The 17,396-nt window shown below is 50.4% G+C and overlaps 1 long non-coding RNA gene across 1 annotated transcript; it reads right to left on the bottom strand.

The window, feature by feature from the left end:
- Positions 1-8,494: 8,494 nt before the first annotated feature.
- LOC119334108 lies at positions 8,495-12,793 on the bottom strand. Its single transcript, XR_005161240.1, has 4 exons — positions 12,720-12,793; positions 9,683-10,113; positions 9,361-9,578; positions 8,495-9,272 (listed from the first exon to the last, which is right to left on the bottom strand). It is a non-coding gene; the product is annotated as an uncharacterized LOC119334108 (long non-coding RNA).
- Between the last annotated feature and the right edge of the window lie 4,603 nt (positions 12,794-17,396).

Raw genomic sequence — 17,396 nt, 5'->3', positions numbered from 1 at the left:
GTTGTTGCCCGTGGCCACGCCGGGGCCGCCTCTCACCGCAGCCGCTGGACCTCGTCGTCCCCGTCCTCAGCCCCGACGACCGCGCACGGCGCCGCCCTCACCGGATTCGTCAAGCCCTTCCTCGCCGGACTGCCTCCGCGACGAACTCCCTCACGCCTCGACGCCCCCACTCCCCTTCAACGCCGGTGAGGACCCCGGTCCTCCTCTCTGCCCTCTACACGCGCCATCAGTGAGCCCTGCTGGCTCGCGCCCACGGCGGCCTCGCCTCCGTCCCATGCCCATGATTCGCCATTGCCTCCCCTCGCCCCGCAGCTTCGTGCTACAGGAGGTGCCGCTCGCGCTCCCCGCCGTGGCCATCGCCCGCACCGGCGCCCTGGCTGCGCGCCCGCGTCGACCGAGCCTCGCCTGACCCCGCGGCCAAGCCACCGGCTGGCCTTCCTTGCACTACCGCACACCCTGAGCCTCCCCGTTCGCTCCCTGCTCATCCCGCTCCGGCCATCCCCGCCTCCTCTGCACATGGCTCGCGGCCACCCTGCCGGCCATCTGCGCCCGCCTCGACGTGCCGCCTCCTGTTCCGGTTCCACACCTCCGCCGCTTCTGCTGGACGGCGCCGTGGGAGCCGGCGGCCGCGCCGATGGCCTCACCCGATCCCCAGCGCCTGGGCTCGCCCCAGTCGGGTGCGCCCCTGTCGGCCACGCCCGCTGCGCCCACTCGGGCGCGCGCCCGCACACCCGTAATCGCTAAGGCCCCTATGGGCCTATGACAAACGGGGCCCACGCCCAGAACAAAAATAATAATAATAATAAAAATAGATAAGTAAATAATTAAAATATTAATTAATTAATTAATTAAAGAATTAATTAACTTAATTAATCCTGATAGGTTAACCTAATCACTAAGTTTAGTTAATTAATCTGTTAGGTTAGTTAACAGTCAATGACAGCTGGGACCCACTGGTCAGGTTGACCAGTCAACCCCCGTTGACTGCTGACGTCAGCATGACATCATGCTGACGTCATAAATCCATTTTGGAATTAATTTAAATAATTAATTAAATTCTAGAAATTCATAAAAACTTTAGAAAATCATATCTTTTAATCCGTAACTCGGATTAAGTTATTTTCAACATGGAAGTTGTTCAGAACGACGAGACGAATCCGGATACGCAGCCCGTTCGTCCACCACGCGTCCCTAGCATAGAGAACCTGCAACATTTCACCTCCGGTTCATCTGTCATAAAACACGAAACACCGGGAATACTTTTGCGGATGTTTTCCCCCCTTCACCGGTATCACCTACTACCGCGTTAGGGCACACCGAACACCGCGTATTGCCTTGTTATATTTTGTGATGCTTTGTTTGCTTTGTATTCATTATTTCTTCCCCCTCTCCTCTCCGGTAGACTACGAGACCGACGCTGCTGCTGACTAGTTCGACTACGGAGTTGACGACCCCTCTCTCTTGCCAGAGCAACCAGGCAAGCCCCCCCCCCTTTGATCACCAGATATCGCCTACTCTTCTCTATACTGCTTGCATTAGAGTAGTGTAGCATGTTACTGCTTTCCGTTAATCCTATTCTGATGCATAGCCTGTCATTGCTGCTACAGTCATTGATACCTTACCCGCAATCCTAAATGCTTAGTATAGGATGCTAGTGTTCCATCAGTGACCCTACACTCTTGTCCGTCTGCCATGCTATACTACTGGGCTGTGATCACTTCGGGAGGTGATCACGGGCATATACTATATATTTTACACTGTTACATTACTGGTGATACTGTTTGGAGATGGGGGCTGAAGGGGCAGGTGGCTCCATCCAGGTAGTGGTGGGCCTGAGTTCCCGACGGCCCCCGACTGTTACTTTGTGGCGGAGCGACAGGGCAGGTTGAGACCACCTAGGAGACAGGTGGGCCTGGCCTTGTTCGGCATTCGGGGATACTTAACACGCTTAACGAGATCTTGGTATTTGATCTGAGTCTGGCTACTGGCCTATACGCACTAACCATCTACGCGGGAGTAGTTATGGGTATCCCGACGTCGTGGTATCAGCCGAAGCACTTCAGACGTCAGCGACGGAGCGGCGCGCGCCGGATTGGAACGTAAGCCTGCTCTTGTATTAAGGGGGCTAGTTCTGCTTCCGGCCGCCCACGCAACGTGCAGGTGTGCTATGGGCGATGGGCCCAGACCCCTGTGCGCTTAGGTTTAGACCGGCGTGTTGGCCTCTCTGTTTTGCCTAGGTGGGGCTGCGACGTGTTGATCTTCCGAGGCCGGGCATGACCCAGGAAAGTGTGTCCGGCCAAATGGGATCGAGCGTGTTGGGTTATGTGGTGCACCCCTGCAGGGAAGTTAATCTATTCGAATAGCCGTGATCTTCGGTAACAGGACGACTTGGAGTTGTACCTTGACCTTATGACAACTAGAACCAGATACTTAATAAAACACACCCTTCCAAGTTCCACAGACAATCCGGTGATCGCTTTTCTACAGGGTGACGAGGAGAGGATCGCCGGGTAGGATTATGCTATGCGATGCTTCTTGGAGTTGCTACTTGGAGTTGCTACTTGGAGATGCTACTTGGAGGACTTCAATCTACTCTCTTCTACATGCTGCAAGACGGAGGCTGCCAGAAGCGTAGTCTTCGACAGGATTAGCTATCCCCCTTTTATTCTGGCATTCTGCAGTTCAGTCCACCGATATGGCCCTTTACACATATCCCCATGCATATGTAGTGTAGCTCCTTGCTTGCGAGTACTTTGGATGAGTACTCACGGTTGCTTTTCTCCCTTTTTTTCTCCCTTTCCCTTCTACCTGGTTGTCGCAACCAGATGCTGGAGCCCTGGAGCCAGACGCCACCGTCGATGACGACTACTACTCCGGAGGTGCCTACTACTACGTGCAGCCCGCTGACGACAACCAGGAGTAGTTAGGAGGATCCCAGGCAGGAGGCCTGCGCCTCTTTCGATCTGTATCCCAGTTTGTGCTAGCCTTCTTAAGGCAAACTTGTTTAACTTATGTCTGTACTCAGATATTGTTGCTTCCGCTGACTCGTCTATGATCGAGCACTTGTATTCGAGCCCTCGAGGCCCCTGGCTTGTATTATGATGCTTGTATGACTTATTTTATTTGTAGAGTTGTGTTGTGATATCTTCCCGTGAGTCTCTGATCTTGATCGTACACATTTGCGTGCATGATTAGTGTACGATTGAATCGGGGGCATCACATTATTACAAGCCAGGGGCCTCGAGGGCTCGGATACATAAGCTCGAACATAAACGAGTTAGCGGAATCAACAATATCTGAGTACAGACATAAGTTAAACAAGTTTGCCTTAAGAAGGCTAGCACAAAAGTAGTACCGATTGAAAAGGCAAGGCCTCCTGCCTGGGACCTCCTAACTACTCCTCGAAGCCAAACTCCGCATAAAATCATCCTCGGGATCCTCTGGCTCTTGGACACCACCTGCGGAGCAAAGCAACCGTGAGTACTCATCCAAAGTACTCGCAAGCAAGGATCTACACTACTTATGCATTGGTATATGTAAAAAGGGGTAATATCTGTGGGCTCAACTGCAGAATGCCAGAATAAGAGGGGGTAGCTAGTCCTATCGAAGACTGCAATTCTGGCAGCCTCCATCTTGAAGCATATAGAAGAGATTAGCTGGTAAGTTAACCAAGTATCATCGCATAGCATAATCCTACCCGGCGATCCTCTCCTCGTCACCCTGTGAGAGAGTGATCACCGGGTTGTCTCTGGAACTTATCTGGGTGTGTTTTATTAAGTATCCGATTCTAGTTGTCAGGAGGTCGGAATACAACTCTAGGTCGTCCTGTTACCGTGGACACGACTATTTGAATAGATTAATCTTCCTTGCAGGGGTGCACCGCATTACCCAACATGCTGGATCACTTTGGATGGAAACACTTTCCTGGGTCATGCCCGGCCTCGAAAGATCAACATGTCGCAGCCACCTAGGCCTAACAGAGAGGTCAACACACCGGTCTAAATCCTATGCGCGCAGGGGTCTTGGGCCCATCGCCCATTGCACACCTGCATGTTAAGTACGAGGCAGGTGAGCAGACCTGGCAGCTGCTGGGATCTACGGTAGGGTGCGTCGACTGCAAATTAAAATTTCCTACACGCAGAACATCCAGGAACATGCTACGGGAGATGGATCATAGATCGTTACCACTAGACGCGCAGTGTCGTGCAGCGGAAGAAGAGTTGGGGCAGCGCGTCCGCGTGGTTCGTCTCCTCCTCGTCCGATCTCCCTCGAACAGCCGGTCGTCGGATTCCTCATACAGGTTCGCCGGAGCGGAGCAAGTACACCGCCTCTAACGGTATCCGCGCATGCAGGAGGAATGTCGTGCGGCGGACTGCTAGGTCCGATCACACAACCGGCGGCGAGTGGAGGTGTCTATTCGCAACACATGCAAACCCTAGTGACAGCACCGAAGCGATCAACTGAATAAGTGTGCCGCACCTCCACTATTTATAGGCATCCGTCGCGGGCTCAACACTTGGGCCTTGCACGGATCCTAAAGCCCAAAGTCTACTCGGTCGCGTTCCAAGTCCAGCTCGGATCACATCCGACCAGTGTCCTCCGAACTGACCTCGTAGGTTCCTTCCCTTAAGCGCGCGACCCCTTAGGTTCAAGTCGGCTTCGTCACAGTTCGGATCACCTCCGACCTACACGGTTGGTAGCGGCCTCTAGCAAGGTGTGCCGACCACCAAGCAGACTATTTAGCTGGTTAGGCGAACCTGTACAACGTGTCACATTTCTGTTCCCTTTGCCTCACGATATATGTTGTTGGGCTCAAGGCGAGACTGACATCCTTGTGCTAGCCCGACCTCTTTCTCGTTCCAGTGATACCGATCACAAACTAGATTATCTCATAATCTTTGTCGCGCGGCCATGCTTATCCTGGTCAGATCACACGAATGGCCCAGAGTATATCTCTCCTGATCGGAGGGGCAAATCCCATCTTGCTCGACCATGTCTCGCGGCATGGGACTGGACAAACCCGAAACCTACCTTTGTAACTACCCAGTCGCGGAGTAGCGTTTGGTCGGCCCAAAGAAAGTCTGTCACCATCCCGAGTACATGCGTTAGCTCAGGTCTTAGGACATAGAACGTATGTTGTACTAGAGACTCACAGATGACATATCGCTGCGTCTCATAGTTGGGTTTGTCCGACTCGGACCTTATCTCGACTCGGATTCGACTACATCGAATCTGACCAGATCCTTCCGAGTCCACATTATCTGGTTAGCATCCAATGCTCCATGGCTAGTGAGTCAAAGCCATCGACCGTGCCATATGCTAGTCTAGTCGGCTACGCGTCCACACAACCCTTTCGACTAGGGACCTTTTAGGACAGTCATCATACAATGCATAGTCCCACAAACAAGTCACGTACTTGCTGATACACATCATTGATAATGTCCAAGGACTATCTTTATTCATAAACATATAGGAAATATCATCATACATGATTGCCTCTATGGCACATCTCCAACAGCAGCCTCCATTACAAAGGAGGGTGCTTTACGCGGTCCAACCCGGCGCGCGCCGCTCAGTCGCTACCGTCTAGAAGGCTTCGGCTGATACTACGACGTCGAGTGCCCATAAATGTTCCCGCGCGGTGGTTAGTGCGTATAGGCCAGTGGCCAACTCAGATCAAATACCCAATCTCGTTAAGCGTGTTATTTTGAAGTAACCGCGGATGCTGACCAGGACCAGGCCCACCTGTATCCTAGGTGGTCACAACCTGCCCTGTCGCTTTGCCACAAAGTAACACTCGGGGGCCGTCGGAAACCCATGCCCACCGCTACCTGGATGGAACCACCTGTCCTTTTAGCCCCCCACATTGGAATCACTTGCGGGTACTCTACGAGCCAACCCGACTTTAGTCACATCATGTAACATGTATAGTATGTATGTATGTATATACCCGTGATCACCTCCCGAAGTGACCACGGCCCGATAATATAGCATAGCAGACGGACAAGAATGTAGGGCCACTAATGGAATACTAGCATCCTATACTAAGCATTTAGGATTGCAGGTAAAGGTAACAACAGTAGCAACAATGACAGGCTATGCAACAGAATAGGAGATATCGAATCAACAACAGTAACAAACCTAATGCAAGAATAAGAGAGAAGAGAGTGGGCGATATCTGGTTGATCAAGGGGGATTTGCTTGCCTGGAAGCTCTGTTGAGAAGGAAGGGTCGTCATCGACGTAGTCGTACTCAGGGGCATCAGCGTCGGTCTCGGGGTCTACCGGAGAAGAAGAAGAGGGGGAAGAAATAGTAAATACGGAGCAAACAAGTCATCACAAAACACAACATGACAAAACGCGGTTCTAGGGGTGACCTAATGCGGCACTAGGCGATACTGGCGAAGGGGGAAACATCCGGGAATATTTTCCCGAAGTTTGGTATTTTTGGGCAGATGAAATAGAGAGGGACGGTTGCATGTTTGCTGGACGTGTGGCGGATGAACGGACTGCGTATTCGAATTCATCTCGTCGTTCTGAGCAACTTTCATGTACAAAGTATTTTCATCTGATTTACTAATTATTTTATTTTAATCGTTTTAATCAATTTCTAGAGTTATTATTAATTCAAAATTAAATAGCTAAATGTCATGGGTACACATAAGTGTACCCGGAGGTGTACACATGGGGCAGACTGGTGGGGACAAAGGGCAGAATCAGCAGCCGAGTCAGCAGTCAAAGTTTGACTATTGACTGGTCAAGCTGACCAGCGGGTCCCCTGTCATAGACACTTCAGATAACTAAAGCCAGTTAGTTTAAGTAAATAGATTGATGAATCTAATTAGTGGTCAGTTTAATTAGGTTTAGTTAGTTTAATTGAGCCTAATTACTTAATTAATTAATTAATTAATATTTTAATTCTTTTTTCTTTTCTTTTTGCTTTCCAGGGCATGGGGCCTGACAGCCATAGGCCTAGGCCAAACCGAGGCGGGCGTGCGGGGGTGGGCGCCCGTTTTGCGTGCACCACGGCACTCAGAGGGGCGCCGGCGGGCACGACGCCGATCAGGGTAGGGCATGGCCGGGACGGGGCACCAGAGGTAGCGAGTGGCGCAAGCGCGCGGCGCCAAGGGCGTGCGAGCAGCGCGGGACGGCGAGCAGCGAGCGAGGGACGGAGCAGAGGGCGTGGGTGGGGGCGAGGCCACGGCAGATGTGGGCGGCGGCGAAGGTAGCAGGGGAGGCTGTGGTGGAGGGAGGCAGCAGCCGCAACAGGCGGCTACGGGCGACGCGGGGCATTGCAGGGCGAGACGGGGCGACGAGCGGTGCGGGTGCGGGCGTCCGGCGGGACCGAGCGGTGCGGCGAGGGGGCGAGGGAGGCCTAGAGTGGGCGCCGGAGCGTGGTCAGGCGAGCGAGTAGGGGAGGACCAGAGCGGGCCCATGTGTGAGGGGGCACGGTCGTGCGTGGCCGTGGCGAGGGCGCTGCAGCGGCGAGCAGAGGGTGAGACGGGCGCGCTGTGGCCGGGACGGGCGACGGGGACAGGAAGAGAGGGAGGTGCTCACGGCGGGGCCATAGGGTAATGGCAGCGGGCTTGGGGAGGAGTCGGGGTCGACGCGATGAATCGGCGAGGTGCAGCGGCGTGGCGGCGTGCGTCGACGGCGTCGGCGACGTAGGGTCGGGGAGGAGTCGGGGACGGGCGGTGGAGTCGCGGCGTCCGGTGGGGTCGCGGGCATTGGTAGCCCCCGATCCAGATCCACGCGGGGGGTGGGGGGAGGGAATGAGCGAGGGGATCGTGGGAGGGGGGAGTGGGGGCGTGGGCTCTAGGGTTTCGGGGTAGTGGGGGGTATAGGCAGGGGTGGAACCAAGGCCCGGTTGGGCCAGGGGTTTCCTTCTTTTATTTAGTTTTTGGTATTTAGGTTTATCTGTTTTTATTCATTCTTTTCTTTTATGTTTTCTTTTAGTTTATCTTTTATTTTAGTTCTATAAATTATAAAAGTAGTCCCTAATTTAGTCCAAATAAATATACTACTGCCACACAAGTTTGGGCAACTAAATAAAATAGCTTAACATTTTATTAATTGTAAAAGGCATTTAATTAGTTGTTTTGCTACGGTTTTATTTAATTTTAGGACATTCAAACACTTTTAAAGATGTTGGTTTCTCCGCCATTATTACTTACTAGCACAAATGCCCGTGCGTTGCACCGGGAGTAAAAATACCTCACCAACCTGTTTTAGTCACTAAAAAATGCACGACATGTTAATCATGGTCAGACTCAGTAGTCCAGTCTAGTTAAAATTATTATATCTGGCATTGCTTTGAAATAATCAGAAGTATTGTTAACTTTCCATCACAACAATCAGCAACAACAATCAATAAATAATAAGCTTCAAAAACAAATAATTAGAACAAAAATAGCTAGCAATTTCTATCCATCTCGCTCATTGTCCCTTACCTCTGTACAATGATGACATCATCACACAAATAATGGCAGCATCAGTACAAAGAAAAACCAACCAAATTGCTCCAAATCTCAATCCCAATCTATGTATTGCCATGTACAAATTTCCACAAGCAGAGCACACAGCAGAGCATAGAACACCACATAGCAGCCGCACATGAAGCGTCTCTTTGTACAAAAGTAAAGCGGCGGCTCACAAAGCATAGCAACCAAATTGCCCCACATTTCTCCTCTATGTTCTACCCTCTCACGCAACATACAAAATTGTAGGAGAAGTAATCTTCTTCTCAGCCACAATCAGCGTGTATATTCTCCCAGAAATCCGGCGCCATCTCATGGAACCTTGCCATGGACCTAACCAAAGAAGCACATCTCTCTCTCCCCCCATACTGGTTGCTCTCCCTCGTCCACCATGGCGGTCCCCCAAGCGCTCGGCCATGGCGCCGGCAGCCTCCCCAGCGCTCGGCAACGATAACCAGCCGCCTCCTCAACACTTTGCCACTGTACAAGCTGTCATCGCCCCGGGTCAGGCCTCTATATCTTGATCTCGGCCTGGAAAAACTGTTGAGAACTGAACTATTTACCTGAGAAAAAAATTACAATTTTCTAGTGCATTAAAAGAAGCTATTGTGGCAATACAGGAGTTTATGGGAACCTCATATAGTCATGCGAAAATCTCAAAGCCAAGTGATCTGCCAAAATTAGGTGCGACATTATGCTTGACAAACTCAACAATCCACTTTCTGTAGTTCATTACCTACCATTTTGCAAACTCAACAATCCACTTTCTGTAGTTCCTTACCTACCATTTTGCAAACTGAAAATGATAGGGAGGGCATAAGTGTACGTCAAAGGAGATCTTAAGCTAAAATATGTTCCGTAAATCACCACAGAAAAGCACAAACCTGAGTGTGCAAACAGAATTGTTAGCAATTCAGAGGGCATTGATGAAGAACATTTCTGATCCACCATTTTAGAGGACGCTGCTTGGGTGCCGTAACTGCACCTGCAGGTGGGTCAATGGCATGTGGGCCAGCCGTCTGTTAGGCCCACATGTCATTGGCCCAACTGCAGGTGCAATTACGGCACTGAAGTTCAGTCCCATTTTAGATCACCTGGCAACCTGCCCTTTTTAGAGAAAAAGTGGCCACGAGAAATCACAAATTAGTTATAGCTCCATCCATGCCTGACATACATACAACCCCTGAAGCAGTAAGGACAACTTACCATATGTTTAATCTTTCTCCACTTAGGCTCATCTCCAACATCAATACTCTGAAAAAAAATACGCCAAAGATTTTTTTTTAGAAAAGGGGGGATTCCCCGGCCTCTGCATCAGATCGATGCATATGGCCTCTCTTATTAAACAAGTAAACAGGGTCTGAACAATGGTCTTTCAAAAAAAGGAACAAAGGCAGCCTATAGCTCACATAGAGCATCGACTGCAAAGCAGAAATGAGAAAAGCCACAACCGGCTGGCATAATAGCAGATAGGTAAACTAAATGCCTATCCTATTACATGATCGTCATCCAAACCGGTTGAAGATATCCCGCGCTACCGTCTCCCACCGGACAGATCCAGTAACCAAACGCTCCCTGGCCTCCGTCGGAGTGAGTAAGGACCAAGTACGGATCAGCGCTGTAGCCCGGAATAACACCTGCAAAAAATGAGTATTTGTTGTCCTGTTAAAAACCAAATCATTCCTGCAATTCCAAATTGCCCATAATAACGCACATACTCCTACACGAATGTGTCTGGTTGTTTCGGACTCAATCCCAACCAGCCACGCCCCAAATAACGTGTTTACCGATCTCGGAGGAGTAATATTAAAGGCAATTTGCACGGTGCGCCACAACCCTTGTGCCAACGGGCAGTCAAAAAATAAATGCTTGATAGTCTCATCCCGGTCACAGAAACTACACCTAGTAGATTCTGTCCAATTGCGCTTAACTAGATTGTCCTTTGTAAGAATTACTTGTTTATGCACAAACCACATAAACACTTTAATCTTCAGAGGAACCTTAACTTTCCAGACCTCCTTGGACGTAGGTATCACCGATGAATTAATAATATCAATATACATCGATTTTACCGTGAACACCCCAGTTCTAGTTAGTTTCCAACACAACTGGTCGGGCTGAGGATTTAGCTGAACTTCCATCAGCCTACGGACCAAGTGAAGCCATGCTTCCCATCGAGGTCCAACAAGCACTCTCCTAAACTGTATGTTTAGAGGAATAGACTGCATCACTGTCGCAACAAGAGCGTCCCTACGCTGAACAATACGATATAGTGTTGGATATTGTGTAGCCAAAGGCGTGTCACCCAGCCACGTATCCTCCTAGAATCGCGTATCATCTCCATTACCAACAATACATCTCATTCTGTTGAAGAAAGCGGCTTTAACCCTCATGAGCCCTTTCCAGAACGGCGAATCTGTAGGTCTGAGAGTGACTTGGGATAAAGTCTTTGAGTGCAGATATTTACTACGTAAAATCCTCGCCCAAGTTGCCTCTGTCTCAGAAGACAACTTAAACAACCACTTACTAAGGAGGCATCTGTTTTTGACTTCAAGATTTTCAATACCAAGTCCCCCTTGGTCCTTTGGTCTGCAGATAATATCCCATTTGGCCAATCTGATTTTTACCTTCCATGGAACTTTAGCCGCTGATTGATTCCTTGCCTGGGATTCAAGAGCTCAATGGCTCGCAATGCTTCGACGACAAGCCAACCATGTGCTCCGTCAAGTTAGTCCGTGTCAGGGGGCTCGAGCCGGAGCTGCTTCGAGCGCTACCTCGCTAGCCTTGGACCTAGTCGGGCACGTCCACAATGGCCACATCAGCAGCGGCGTCGCTGTCTCCTACGCGGGCGTTCCCCTAGTGCGTGGGTGCATTCCTAACTTGCGGCTAGCGGCCAAGGAGGCGGGGCAGTGGGCTGCGAGCGTAACGGACGTGGGGATGAGGATGTCAGCAGGTTTGTCTCGCCTCATGAACGATCTCGTGGGGCTTCAACTTTATTAATGAGAGTTGAAAGTCAACACGGCTGGTCGAGGATTCCGCAACATACACGGGCGATATTACAAATTGGACCATTGTCGAACCCCACACCGACGACCGACAAAAAAAACGAAATGTTTTCTTTTACAATGGATGCCTAAACAGGTCTTGAGGCGGATGCCTAAACAGGCCTTGAAGCTGGGTGAGGCCCGATACAGCGACGGCTCGGAGAGGGGGAAGCGGATGAAAATAACATAATTTAGACAAATGGAAAATGACACATGAAATGCATATTTTCTAATTAGTAATTCCAGTTCAAGAGTAGGTGAACGAAGTACTTTTCTGTTTGCAGATATTGCGGTCAATATCCCCACAACTCGCCCTTACACCGTCTTTTAACAAAGGTCCAAGTATGGAGTCTGCCAATGGAGAAAATGACAATTTCCACAAACCAAACAATAATACAGCTAAATGAATCAAACAGATACAGTTGTGATATGTATTTGGGGATCGATGTGTAGTTTACCACTTTTAAAAATATAATTTTAAAATTTTCAAAATGTGTGCACGGAGGCTCAAGCTATCATCTCAACATTCCCTTGCCAGAAAAATCAATTACTGATAATAGCACTTAGGCATAGAAATCTAAAAAAAAAGTAACCATAATAAATAACACAAAACAAACAATGTTTTGCAGTCAGCATGGAAACTATACTAAGTATTGTCAACCTCACGTTCAATAGAAAGCAGGAGTCAGCATATTTAATCGTATGAAGGAAGTAGGTAGCAATCCACCTAGCAATCACATTAACAATTCTGAACTTTTGACAAAAACAAATAGTACTGAAGAACTGCCCTAGGTACTCAACAGCGACACACCCTGTTAGATGTGGAGACCATCGAGTTGTACGTGCTGATCTAACTAAGAATGCTTCAGTATGTAACACACAACAATGCAAAGAAGATTGCTAGATGATAGTTTTGCGCACAAAGGACACTGACCATTTGCTCTACTACTGCCCGTAAGTTAACCTAATGGATCTGTAGCACACCACAATGCAAAACTGATTGCTAGATATCTATGCTTTTGAAAACCACAACCAGGAGGAAATCTTAATTAATGTTTCTTGATATAAGACTGTTATATCACAGGAAGATGATCATGACAACAATCCTAAATAAACCAACAGAGATTAACTAAAGAAGTAATTACTGTTACAGTGTTACTTGGAGCACGTATGCGTGAATAATTCGAACCTAGATTTACCTTGTTTGCATCTGCCATCTGGCCAGGCCGTGGAAACTGGTCAGCAGCAACACCAATCCAACTCTGAAATCTGAATACAATATGCAGGTAGTTGAGTTTACAGATTCAGACAAAGAACACAAATGAACCAAAGAAATATACAGGGTTCGATTCAGATTTCGCTGCAGTTTTCCATTCATCATACCAATCCATGCATCACCAATCCATACTTATCCATACGTCATCAATTCATTAGTCCTCAACTCATCATCCATCAATTACATTGCTCGCATCAAAAACAGAAGAGATGACATGGGACAGAGGAGCTTGCCTGACGATGGAGTTTGGCTCATGGTGGGCAGTGACCCGGTGGAAGGAGCTGAAGCTGGCTGGTACAGGCTCCAGTGTGGACATAGACTTGCGAGGCAATTTCAATCCGAGGTTTCGATTTCGATCAAGGGATTCGGAACCTTTTTATTGGGTGCCCCAGAACCAGAGTTTTTCTGTCGTCAGGTTCCGTTCTGGAGCAAAGTTTTTCTCTCGTACCCTATCATGTACTAAATCCATCAAGAGCGGACACCAATTCCATCGAGAGCGGACCGATGGAATGCGCGGGGCCAGGACCGGGCAGCTCCGGGAATGGGCGCAACTGACTCGCCCCGCTCCATCAACCTGTCGGTCTGGGTGCCCTCCTCCACTCGTGGCCGCCGGCAGCGGCGCCTATTCCCATCCTCAGCCTCCAGCTTGCCGACCCCCGTCCTCTCCATCCCCGGTCTTGCCGACACCTGCCCTCTCCATCCCCGTCTGCGAGCCCGCCGGCGCCACCCTCCAATCCCCTTACTCGAGCCCGCTCGTCTCGAGCGCAGCACGCCATCCCATCCTCTGCTTCCTGCGAGGTAGCCGACGCGCAGATCAGCCCTCCCGAGCTCCGTGAGCCGCAGCCTCCCATCCTCTGCCTCCCGCGAGGTCGCGACCAGTAGATGGATGAGGGGGACGGCGGCAGAAGGAGAGAGGGGAGGATGAGGGAGATGCCATGGCTAGGTTGTTCGGTCAGCGGCGGCGGCGGCGGACGGCGAGAGGGAATGGATAAGATGCAGAATATGGAGGAGAAGAAGCACTGCGCGTTCAATGTATCAAATGACAGGGGGTTTCATGCAAAAACGAAACGTTTTTCAGGTATCCACTTAAAATAGGACTGCGGGTTTAATACTAAAAAACAGAGGGTCTTTTCTGTAAAATTACCGACGGACGACCAGAAGCAATAGCTGGTTTATTATTATTAAAAAAAAAATTAGGGAAGATGCATTATTTTTCACCTCCAGAACATTTTAGTTTTAATATTTGAAAACTTTTACCATTTCACTTTATTTTAAATTTGAAATTTGAATTGGTTTTGAATCAACGCGAGTTTAACAACAGAAACGGAGATGACATGACAACATTAGTAGAGGGTTACTATAGCTTAATTATCCAGGCGCCATACCTGGTCAGATTTGTGTCTACGTCTGGTCCATTGTGCTGAACCGGCATGAAACCATCGAACCTCTATAGCATGCATACATAACCTTCTATGAATGTTTGCCTTTGAAATTAATCATTTCTTCAGGATTGGTGATGCGGATATCTAAGTTGATGTGTCATATTGAATTTGAAGGATAGGTCTTGCGTCTATCCAATCCAATGTATTTGATCGAGGACAACATAATTCATATCGACGGAGTTAGTCCCATGATATTTATTTGCTTGCCACTTGAGAATTTCAAAAGCAAATAGTGATTTATGGGCAAATCATCCTTCTTGCATCTTTTCTGGGACTTCGTGGGGTGATAGATGAAGTTGATGAAAATAATATGCTCTGTTTTGGTCATCAGTATGCAAGCGAACATATTTCTGAATTTGCAGTTCCGTTTTAATTAACAATATAAATTTATCCTGCAAGCATTATAGTTTTCAGTCCATTAATATGATCTACCCTGCTGAAAGTATTATATTTTTCTAGCTTGTAGTCAAATGCTATTTATAGCACGCATGGATTTTTTTTAGATCTGTTGTGTATATGTGTTATGTGCATATTGTGTATTGCGCCTGCCTCCTAGTTCCTTGTATAGTTAAGGTCTGTGGCCCACTTTTGTACATCATATATACGTGCCTACGCACGGAGAGTAATATGTGGTGCAATCATAATCTCATACATGGTATCAGTTTCCTTCTCTCGCTTCCGTCGCCGCCGCTGCCGCCGCGCGTCTTCTCCGCGCCGCCGCCGCTCGCGCGCCCTCGGCGCCGGCCGCCGCTTCTCTCTCCACCCGCCCGCACTGCGTCCCGCGAAGCCAGCCACCGCTGTTCCCCGCATCGCCAGCCTCCGTCCCCGTGTGCTATTCGCGTGAGTTTTGATCACTTGATACGGCGGCAACCTCGCACGTACGTGTATACGTGCTTGTACAGCCGGCCGATTGCTAGCTTCACGTCAACGAATCCATCCAGCTGCTTGCCTACTTGTGCCAAGACGTGCGTTGCCTCGTGTAATCGTGGGTGCACGCTGCCGTGGCCAAAAGCATCGATCCCGTCGCCCAGCCGCCTGCTGCTACGCCCGCCCGATCCACCTGCCAGCCGCGCCGCGTCATCTCCCGCCAGCGCCAGCCCCGCGTTGCCCAACCCGCCACGCGCGCCTGAGTCGCTGCTACCGCACGTGCAATCCATCTGAGCCGCCGCGCGCGTCTGTTGCCACTGCTCCACCCGAGCCGTTCGAGTCGGACCAGCGATGGCGTCAACCGGTCCATCGGCCGCCCCACCGCCGGCGCTCTCCGCCCAGTCCTTCGTCGCCCCGCCGCCGGCGCCCTCCGGCACGGCCCCGCGCCCGTTCCCATGTACGGGGCTCCGCCCGCGTATGGATCTCCGGGATATTGGTGGGGTCGTCAGCGGGCCAGCACCTGCCTGCTGGGAGGCAGCCCGACGGCGCCCAGCTTCTGTCAGCGGCCCCGCAGGTTTTTCTGGCGGACCATCCGGCCTACCTGGCACCGCAGTTGCCACCAGGGCTGCTCTCCATACCGTACGGGCCTCCCGCCCCTCCCGCGCATCATGCATACTACGCGGCTCCGTAGCCGTATGGCAAGTACCCATCATCGTAGTTGAGCGGCGGTTACGGCTTCCCCATGGCGTCTTCGTCCCCCTCGCCGACCCTACCGCCGACGCCCTGGGACCTGATGCTCCTCACCGGGCTGCATGCCGCTCCTACGCCGAATAACTACACTGGAGATGGTGATTGGTACATGGACACCGATGCCACGGCTCACATGTTTGCTCATCCTGGTAACCTTGCCTCCTTCACTCCTGTCTCCACCGATCGTCGCATCATTGTCGGCGACGGTTCCACACTTCCTATCACACATGTTGGGTACACTTCTTTTTCTTCTACTTCTACGCCTTTATCTTTGTCTAACATACTTGTGTCTCCTCATCTTATTAAGAATCTTATCTCCGTTCGTTGTTTCACTCGTGAAAATCCTGTCACTGTTGAATTTGACGAGCTTGATTTTTTTTTTCAAGGATGCTCGAACCAGGATGGTCCTTCACCGATGTGACAGCCCCGACGAGCTCTATCCGGTGCATACGCCCACATCCACCACCACCGCACCGATCGCTCTCTCCGTTGGAGTTGATCTCTGGCACGCTCGCTTGGGTCACCCCAACCCCGTCACACTTCGTCATATTCTTAGGAGTTTCAGTTTCAGTTATCATAAGATTGAGGACCACACCTGTCATGCCTGTCGTGTTGGCAAACATGTTCGCCTCCCGTTCAATAACTCCACCACCATAACTTCTTTTCCTTTTCAGTTAATCCATAGCGATGTGTGGACCTCTCCGGTTCCTCGTAATTCGTGCTATTTATATTATCTGGTTATTCTTGATGATTATTCTCATTATGTGTGGATTTTTCATTTGCGCAGAAAGTCGGATGCACTCTCCACTTTGACAGCTTTTTACTCCTATGTCAGCACGCAGTTTGGGCGTCCCATCCTTGCTCTTCAGACTGACAATGGGAAAGAGTTTGACAACCTTGCTTTTCGCACTTTTTTGTCGCACCACAACACAGTTTTTCGTCTCACATGCCCGTATACTTCACAGAAGAACGGTCGAGCCGAACGCGTCCTTCGCACTCTGAATGACTGCGTTCGCACGCTCCTGTTCCATGCTAATGTGCCGCCTCGTTTCTGGCCGGACGCACTCGCCACTGCTTCTCTTCTCCTTAACCTTCGCCCTTGCCGCCCACGGTGGAACTATGCACCTCACCATCTTCTCTTTGGTACGCCCCCATCTTATGATGGCTTGCGTATTTTCGGGTGCCTTTGCTATCCTAGCACTGCCGACTCGGCTCCTCACAAACTCGCACCTCGTTCTGTCGCTTGCATCTTCATCGGCTATCCCTCGAACTCCAAGGGATATCGGTGCTACGATCCCATCTCCCACCATGTGTTCACTTCCCGGCACGTTTACTTTGATGAGCATGTGTTTCCGTTTCACCAGGTACCCCCGGTTGTTCCTCCCGCCACCGATGACGCGGGCTCCTCGACGCCTCTTCCAGGGCGCTCGCACGCCTCTCTTGGCCCGCCCTGGCTTTGAGGCGGGCCCCCCGCATGCGGCACCTCCTACAGCCGCGGCGCTGGCACCCCCGGCACCCCCGACGTTGGTGTCCGCGTCCCC

This window comes from Triticum dicoccoides, chromosome 1B, assembly GCF_002162155.2.
Source record: "Triticum dicoccoides isolate Atlit2015 ecotype Zavitan chromosome 1B, WEW_v2.0, whole genome shotgun sequence".
NCBI classification, from domain to species: Eukaryota; Viridiplantae; Streptophyta; class Magnoliopsida; order Poales; family Poaceae; genus Triticum; species Triticum dicoccoides.
The sequence above is the reverse complement of the archived record's forward strand: the minus strand, read 5'-3'. Positions and strand labels throughout refer to the sequence as shown.